Raw genomic sequence first — 6,884 nt, 5'->3', positions numbered from 1 at the left:
CGCCGGCGACGGCGTGCCGCTCGCTGTGGAACCGCGAGGGTACCACCGGGGAATCGCGCGCCATCGGGAGCCAGTATCGTCGTCGATGAATCTCTCCATTCGATCCTTTGGGTTTCTCAGATTTACCTCTGAACGGTTTCACGTACTCTTGAACTCTTTCTTCAAAGTTCTTTTCAACTTTCCCTCACGGTACTTGTTCGCTATCGGTCTTGTGGTCGTATTTAGCCTTAGATGGAGTTTAGCACCCACTTAGGGCTGCACTCTCAAGCAACCCGACTCTTAGGAGAGATCCTCCGGAAACGCGTACCGGTCGCTACGAGCCTGGCACCCTCTGTGGGTAAATGGCCCCATTCAAGATGGACTTGGACGCGGTTCGTTGTCTCGGGATAAACGGATCGTCCCGAATACTACATTTCCCAGCGGCGGAACCGCGGGATTCAGTGTTGGGCTCATTCCTGTTTGCTCGCAGCTACTAAGGAAATTCTGGTTAGTTTCTTTTCCTCCGCTTAGTAATATGCTTAAATTCAGCGGGTCTCACCTAATCCGAGGTCGACTCTACGTGACGCACGAAATTCATTCGTGCCATCGAGCTCGCTTACGGAGAGAAGGTAAAAAGAGATTCGTATGTATAATATATACAAGACGAGGAGAGAGCATCGGCGAACGGGGACGGCAGACGACGAAAAGAACTTTCGTCCATCTCCGACAGAGCGATCCTTTGATTTACCGCTCGAGAAACCGGCAAGAAAAAACTACACGCACGTCTCTTCGTTGTTGTTCTTGTCGAAGCGTTTTATGCACCTCGCCAATGTCTTTCGTGTGTCGGTATTTCTTTTATATAAGATTCGTAAAAAATATAAAAGAAAAAATACGAGACTCTCGCTAGACGACCAAGCTACCGGCGTGTCTTTAACATCCGTCCTCTTTATCGTCGTACCTGCGAACGATCAACAACCGTTTATACTCTCCAGCGGTTCCCAACCTTGCGCGCGTAACACGCAGAGATCGAAACGGAGCGACTCCTTTTCCCCCGATTTTATTACCCTGATCCTTCAGAACGAAGGACAGGCCGAGTTTCTAGCGCCCGCACGAATCTCTCTGCTGCGTGAACGGGAAATAAAAGGGAACGCACGCGTGGAAAAGCGTACGATGCGATCGTAGCGCAAGCTGCGCTTCCGGGGACTGGATGACCGGCTTTTGGTCGCGCGGTCCCGTCTCGACAACGAAGACATGGGGTGACCAACGCACTCGATGATCGCGAAGTAGGGCAGTAGTACCTTGCGGCACCGAGGCGGCACCTCGTAGAAGAAAAACTCGAGCCTCGCCAAAGGGGAGCCAATCTTCCCGTATCTGCTCTGAAAACTCTCTCCTTTGTCGCGCGTATTATCGATTCGAGTTTCGCTTCGGGAGATCTCTGAAGCGCGGACAAGCGTCACAGGCCAGAAACGTTGCGACGCTACACGGGCGCAACGACGGCCTATGTTCGAGTGACGGTCCGCGCGAGAGATCTTTCCTTCTCTCGCGGAAACATGGTATACACGCGCGGAGAGAACAGAGAGAACGGGTTATTCTGATCGAACACCCTGGGGCTGTACGAGGAGAACTTCGAACGATCGGATGCGCATCATCGTCCCTCGCGTTACGACGATGTCGCTCTCTCTCTCTCTCTCTCTCTTGTATATCTCTTCTCTCTCGACCGAGAATTCTCCCTCGGTCTTGCGGCGTGAAAAAAACAATTCATTTTAAATGACGTCGAGCGCGCGGCATGTTCGTATCGTGCGCTAAAGGCAGGCGAAGGCGATGCGTGTGGCGGGTATGCGAATTCGGAACGCGGAACAAAATCGGCGATCGAAACACGAAGCGGTTCCCGTGGGCGGTCGCCCGTTTAACGGACGACTCACGACGCCACGAAGAACTCACGCGATTTCGTGATCGGCACACCGTCGAGTTCCGTGAACACGTTTACGCACCCCGCACGCGCACACACGTTGCCAATCGCAGATTTCCTTGGCACGGCCACAGACGACTTGGACGAACGTCCAACCCTCACTCGTACGTCGCGTATCGCTCCTCTTCCTCCCTTCCTCGGTGCCGCCCGAACTCAGAAACGTTCGTAATTTAATTCGAGAATGAACGACAGCGGGTAGATTCGAGCACCGTAGGGAAAAAAGATTCGACGAAACGCAACGCAAGCAGTATTCTGGTTACGTGAACGACCCTCAGCTAGGCGTGGTCCAGGAATTGTATCCGTGGACCGCAATGTGCGTTCGAAATATCGATGTTCATGTGTCCTGCAGTTCACACGTTGACGCGCAATTAGCTGCGTTCTTCATCGACCCACGAGCCAAGTGATCCACCGTTCAGGGTAACCGTATATGTATATTTTATTGATCTTTAAGTCTCTTGGTACTAAAGTTCGAACAAGTCAATACCCAAACGTCTCCGATGAAAGAGACGCGGGCGTCGCCGAACCGTGGCGGCTTTCACCGCTCGACGGAGTTCGAGGCAACACGATATATCGATCCTACGGATGAAACGCATACGCGTTTGTCGCGTAAGGTCTCCTTCAAAGTTACGAAAAATGCACACGCCCGTCCAGGTATGAAGAGAAAAAAAATCTTTCAAAAATTCGTTAGGACTCCTCCGCGTACCAGCAGCCTCGAGGCGGTCTTTTTCCTCCCGGCAACGCGAAGCGAACATAAACTGTTCGAGCTCACAACGGCGGGATTACAGACTCTGTACAACGAGGACAACGGCCAACGTGGAATCGTCCCCTCTAGAACGAACGTGCGCGTCGAACTGAGAAGAAACAAAACCAAACACCCAGCGGCGTATTGCTTTCGAGATCGACAAGACGCTCTCGTTTGGGTGAAGATAACAATGTTATCATCGATGGGATACTCGTCGTCTTCGCGCACAGTCTCGAGGTGGTCTATAAGAGTTTTCCCCGGCAACACGAAGCGAGCATGCAAAATTCGATCTCGCAACGGCGGGTTTCAGACTCTCGACAACGAGGCTGCTGCGATGTTATTCCTCTATGAACATAACGGATCTCGACCGAAGGAAGGTTATTCTTGGGTGTATACGCTTTGCGTTTGTTTCATCCATATATCAGGACTCTTATAATTTTTATTTTGGAACGAATATAGTTCCGGTTTACGTACAATCTCCAAAGGATCGGACGCCTCGATCTCTCCGACACGAGGCGGAGTTGCATACTACGTGGATGTAATGTTTCTGTTCGTGTGGCAGTGCAGTGAATGCGGCACGTTCGAGCACATTCTTTTTTTTTTCATTTTTCCGTGCTGCGGGTCACGAAGACCACACGCGAGAGCACGTTATTGTTTGTTATTTCTCCGTGACGCGGGTCACGAAGACCATACGCGAGAGCACCTTATTATTTGTTACATTTCCGTGCCGCGGCTCACGAGGACCACACGCGAGAGCACGTTATTGTTTGTTATTTTTCCGTGCCGCGGATCACGAAGACCACACGCGAGAGCACGTTATTGTATGTTATTTTTTTCCGTGCCGCGAGTCATGAGGACCATACGCGAGAGCACTTTACTTTGTACGCAAGTATGCAACTCCTCGTTATGGTATCGTTATAGTATCAACTCGACGAGGTATACGTAACACTTCGCAATGAATATTATATCTTATCATGAAACATAAAATTGAGATGCGATATCGCGTTTAGAGCAGCATTAGAACTCTATTGCTTCGATATGTAGTGTGACGTGGTGACGTCACAAGGCTTGCTCACCCCCCCCCCCCCCCCTGCTTGGGTTGGACTAGCTCGCAGATCACCACTCATGCGAGAAGCGCGACACGGGCAGACGCGATAGCTGAACTTGCGAGGAGCGTGAACTACGCGATGGTACAAACCTTTCCCCCCTCCCCCCCGTTCTTTTCTCTCTCACCGTTCTACGGTTTAGACTGGCGAGCTGATTGAAGAAGCGACCCAGGAGACACCCCTTCGGCGGTTAAGAAGACCGCAGGTTCGCGGAAGGGCTGTGCGCCGAGGTAGCGTGACGTGCTCGACGGTGGAGGAGTCGGGAAGTGAGCATAAAGAGACCCTGTATCCCGAGGGATACGATCCAAGGCCCTGCAACGATACGATCGCTGCCATGGCCCATGGAGACGAACAGGATGGACTCCGGGTGTGAGAAGAACCTCCACCCCTCCTCTGAGCACATGAAGAGGAAAATGCAAGATGCGCAGCGGAACTGCAGGTGAGCCGTGGAAAGCGCAGCGCGCGACACGCGCCGCAGTTCAAATAATCCAGAGGACCCCCTCTAGACTCACCAGTGGGGGCGATCAGGGAAGATCGCCGAAATCCAGCGATCGATGCCCCGAACAATACCGAAGCATATAGCCCTACCCCACCAAGGAGCCCTAAGGAGGATCTAAGGGGATCCGAAGACCCCCAGCAATCCTATATAACGAGCTAGCCAGCATGAAGACAGCCTCTACTTCTTAGCTACTTCTTAGCGACTACTTAGCGACGACTTAGCGAAGACTTAGCGAGCAACCTAGCAAACGATTGTACGGATCGATTTGGAGGAGAGAGAGAGAGAGAAAGAGAGAGAAGGACGGAGCGAGATCCAGAATTGTTGGAAACGAGGGCGTGAGTCCTTATACGCTAAAGCGTCCCATTTTTTGCTGCCGCATTTCTGATATCGCGTATTGTATTTTGTATCGTATAACGGGTGGTGATCCTCGATCATTCGCGACGTGTCGTATAACATTTAGTAATCCCGCGTTGAGGCAATATAGAAAGAAGCCGTGAGTTCACTATCCCGCGACCCTAATTTGCGCACTCGCCTAGAAGTAGTCGAGCGAAGGAGTATTTCGAAATTTCGAGGGTTATCTTGCACCGGGTTTCCCCGGGTTGCGTGGTCTACTAGTTTTGCTACTTCTTGAGTAGCTGGCGCCTAAAGAGTCCCAGCCTCGCAGCTTCGAAATACTCGCTGGATAGGAAATTCTTTGTTCTGTACTTGGCGTTGGCGAATCCGCGGACGGTCGCATCCCGCGGATATTTTGTACCCCGGATTAAACTCCTGTATACCCCTTTATTATTGGTTCTAAATACCCCCTTTCTTGCGGATTGTTACGGGAAAACCCGTCACAGTAGACATTGAAGGAAGCTATTCCGTTCCAAAGATGTGCGGGATTTACATTCTTTTGAAGTGTTGACGAGATATACATTACGCCTTGGATTGGTATAGCATCTTATCATGAAACATTGGAATGTGATGCGATATGACGTTTTAAGAAGCATTAGAACTCTATTGCTTCGATGCATAGACATCTGGAAACGCTATTTCCTAGCAAGGCAGTGTGGCATTTACATTCATTTGAAGCGTAGACGAGGTATACACAACACTTCGCAATGAATATTATATCTTATCATTAAAACATAGAACTGATAATATAGAACGTCTGCCCCACCGCGAGGGCTCAGCGACTCGTGCGCCCTGCGACCCGAGGAGGTCGCAGACGCGAGATCGGAGAGACAGTTCCAATCGCGCCTTCGAATTATGAAGTTCTAATCTGTCTTCCGATCCCAGCAATAGGCTCATCCGCAACGAGCAATTAGCTCTATTGCATTCGTCTCTATCCATGCTCCCATAGCGGAGTCCGTTCGATACTTTATACTATTTCTAATTCTCATTGTAATCGTTAGTTAGTAACTTAGAATTTAGTCAAGTGTATTTAGTATAGTGAAATCATAGAATATAGTTCATTTTTACCAGATTCAAAGTATCTTTATTCGAATTCAAATACAATTCCTTAATTCTAATCCACGGGTACGCTCGCGATTATTCTATTTCTATATCTCATCTGCCATAGCCTTGAGGCTCGACGACTAGAGCGAACCAGCGCTTAGTTTCTCCATCTTCACTTCTACCGTGTACAGAATATCTTGCGGCCAGGTCGATCCCGGTAAGCTAGGGCGAACCAACGCTTAGCCGCGCCGTACTCAACCGAAGTTCAAGTATTCTCGATGAGCCTTGCACCTCCGACAAAGCGTACACGATGCGCGGGGAGGAGAGAGTTCATTCGTCGTCTCGCTCGGGAATACGTGGGTGGTGCACCAGAATATTAAATTTTCTGCGTTCGAGACCTGGTTCCTGTGAGGGAGGATTCCTTCGCCGCACGACCTGTGCGAGACGCCGACCGTCAAGGCCAAGCGCCGATACCTGCCAGCCGGAGTCAACCCGCCTGGACGCTCATTCCGGTGGACATACATCCGTTCCAGCCGTACGCCGCCGCCATCCCGGTTACGGATCAAAGGCGCTCAAGGTACCTGGAAAGAGAAAGCAGACAGCGGAATCAAGCCTTCACAAGGTAAGTTTTAGTGTTAATTATCGTTTTATCGAGTCCGAAACGCCAACGAACCCGGCCCGGACGCACTTCGCGTTATTTTCGGGAACGGTTACGACATTGTGCCACCGTTGCGAGCGCAACCGCACATCAGGACGTGACAATGTCTACGTATCGAAGCAAAAGATTTCTAATGCTTCTTAAAACGCGATATCGCATCTCATTTCTATGTTTCATGATAACATATAGTATTCGTTCCGTTGTGTTATGTATATTTCGTCTACACTTCAAAAGAATGTAAATGCCACACTTCCTTGCCAGGAAGTACGTTTCCAGATGTCTACGTATCGAAGCAATAGATTTCTAATGCTTCTTTAAACAAGATATCACATCTCAATTCTATGTTTCACGATAAGATATAATATGCATTGCGAAGTGTTACGTATACCTCGTCTACACTTCAGATGAATGTAAATGCATCACTTCCTTGCTACGGAATATCGTTTCTATATCTGAAGGTTTAGAATCAATATAGTTCTAATGCTTCGTAAAAC

General features: G+C 49.8%; 1 non-coding gene across 1 annotated transcript; it reads right to left on the bottom strand.

Annotated features, from left to right (window-relative positions):
• Positions 1-2,213: 2,213 nt before the first annotated feature.
• Positions 2,214-2,368, bottom strand: LOC143430420 (5.8S ribosomal RNA). Its single transcript, XR_013102634.1, has one exon. It is a non-coding gene; the product is annotated as a 5.8S ribosomal RNA (ribosomal RNA).
• Positions 2,369-6,884: the final 4,516 nt, after the last annotated feature.

This window comes from Xylocopa sonorina, chromosome 13 (assembly GCF_050948175.1).
Source record: "Xylocopa sonorina isolate GNS202 chromosome 13, iyXylSono1_principal, whole genome shotgun sequence".
In the NCBI taxonomy this organism is placed as follows: Eukaryota; Metazoa; Arthropoda; class Insecta; order Hymenoptera; family Apidae; genus Xylocopa; species Xylocopa sonorina.
This window is presented reverse-complemented; position numbering and strand designations above follow the sequence as displayed.